Here is a 2,629-nt window from a genome sequence, read left to right as displayed (position 1 = left end):
AAAAAAATAAAAACGTGCCTCAGGCAACGTTTCGACCTTAAGAGGTCTCCCTCAGGCCTGTGAGGCACGAAAGAAAACAAAATCAACAAAAATCCAAGCGCTCATAACAATGGCTGGCTGCTGGAGATGTGCACTGTTCGGTCATCGAAAGCAGAATGAGCTCTCTCTCCTACCTGCGCTCCTTTTATATTCTCCGGTCTGTAATGCGTTTTATACAGTTCTTTTTTTAATTAATGTTGTTTCAGTGTCCCTGTCTTCTTATAAAATTAGGGTTTGACTCTGTATGTGTTCATCTATTTGTACTATGATGAATTATATTATATGAATTGAAAAAAAATTATTTCATTATATTATTTACATTTATTTATTTATTAGTGTTAATGCTTATTTAATATTTGAGTATATAAATTAATATTTATTCCTTGACGTTATCATAATGAATTTACTGTTATTAGTGTAACCCTTTTACATGAGATTAATATATTTTAACATTTGTACTTTATAAAATTAATTAAGGAAAAAATATACCTTTTTAAAGAAGTCAAACTTAGAATTAGGGTTAGACATCAAGCCAATTTGGGTTATTAGGGGAAAGGTTAGGGTTAGGGAAAAGGATCATGGGTGGGGTTAGGGTAAGGGAAAGGGTTGGGGTTAGGGAAAGGTAGTGGGAGGAGATAGGAGGTAAAGGTGAAAAGGGGGAGGGGTTAGGGTTAGAAAAAGGACCCGGGTTGGGGATAAAGGGTTAGGATGATACAAATTTGGACCAGACTGGGGTAAATTCCAAATAGGGTTGGACAAACAATTTGGGATCCGGAGTTGGGTCAAAAGAGAAACTGAATCAATTTTGCATATTCAAGCCAGATGGTTCTTTGGTACCTAACAAAAAAAATCCAATACTTTTCCTTCTTTTTACGTTCCCAATCCGTCCACTTCACATTTCTTTGCAAGCCAGCCATTCTCATCGCTTCTTCACCATGAATTAAAAAATGTTTAACCAAAGGAGTTTCTGTTGCCTTCTTGTTCTTCACATTGTATCGATGTTGCATCATACGTGTGGACAATGTATTCTTGGTTTCTCCAACATATTGAACACCACATTTTGAACAAAAAATGACATATACACAATTCTTCGAGTTGGTGCTTAAACCTTGCTCAACTCGAAACACTTTTTTCTCAACACTCTTGATGAACTTAAGTCTAACAAATTGGGATTCCAACACCTGTGGTTTCCGCAAAGTTAAAGATGGTAATCTAGCTTTAACCAAAAAATCCCGCAAGTTTTTATTCCGTCTATAGGCTGTGATAACCTTAGATGAAGGAACAAATTGCTGTATATCTGGAACCGTGTCAAAATTCGTTTTAAACTTCCCATTTAAAACCTTAAAATACTCGAATAGGTTGTAATCAGTGGAATCAAATTCCGATCATCCAATGTTTTAGATTCCTTAAAGGTCTTGCAATCCCTAAGAAAGGACCTAGGGTAACCTCTGTTCCTCAAGGCCCTAAAAAGAGCCCTTACTGCTTCAAAAAACTCCACTTGTCTCGTGCAAATCCGATCGAACTGTAAAAGCTGTGCTTTCACAATTCCTCTAAAACAGTGTGTCGGATGGAAACTTTTCTTGTGGAGTAGTGCGTGCGTATCAGTTGTTTTAAAATGCACTTTAATATCTAACTTAAGTGTCTTTAAGAAATCTGGTCCTTTAAACACCGTGGTATCTAGGAAATCAATCTAGTTTTTCTCAAATTCCTTCTTCAAAGTAATTGATGGATCGTGTGTGTTGAGAATTTCCACAAAATTATCAAATTCCTCACGTGATTCCGTCCAGATACCCCAAATGTCATCTAAGTATCTGAGATAACATTTTGGTTTCGTCCCACATTTGGCTAATACTTCTTTCTCCCAATTGGCCAGGGTTAGGGTTAGGGGGTTAGGGTTAGGGGGTAATAGCCAGTAGTCGACCGAATAAAATGGAATAACTTGAAAAGTAAGTGTCGTAGAGGGATGAAAGTGGTGTCTACGGGGTTTTTTGGGGTCCTCCGGACACCCTGGTGAAGACCCCATGTCGATAGCACCAACGGTTCTGGACTTGGTTGAAATCGGTTAAAATTTGACCGAATAAAAAGTTCAAAGTTGCAGATAGGAGTGTCTGATCGGGCTAATTCCACCACCACTGTACTCAGCAGGCCCTGCTGGGTCGTTAGACACCCGACATGGCGTTAGGGTTAGGGGGAGCTGGGGTTAGGGTTAGGTTTTGTGTAAGAGCAGGCCCCCAGCAAGCTGGTAGCCTGAGATGCACGGGCCATCGATGTGGCCGGGTGGTGGTGTCCCTGCCCCTTTTTTCTATAGGCAGGAAGGATGACAATTTCTTTATTTAATTTGTTTAATTTATTACTTAGAATAACAATTTAGAAAAATATACTTAATTGCTCGATGTTTAATTACTTGATGAGACTCAGAAGATAAATACCACTTTCCTTTCCTTCCTTTTTTTTTTTTTAATGAATGCATTTATTGAAGAAGGACCACCAAAATCTTTGTTCTATTTGGTGTACATATTAAGAGTTGCTGGACTAACAGTTGGTTTGATTTGCTTCAGAGAATCCTCAAATTCTTTCATCTTAATGTTGC

This window comes from Pundamilia nyererei, unplaced genomic scaffold (genome assembly GCF_000239375.1).
Source record: "Pundamilia nyererei isolate P.nyererei 1_Seehausen unplaced genomic scaffold, PunNye1.0 scaffold00061, whole genome shotgun sequence".
In the NCBI taxonomy this organism is placed as follows: Eukaryota; Metazoa; Chordata; class Actinopteri; order Cichliformes; family Cichlidae; genus Pundamilia; species Pundamilia nyererei.
Note: the sequence above shows the minus strand (reverse complement) of the source record.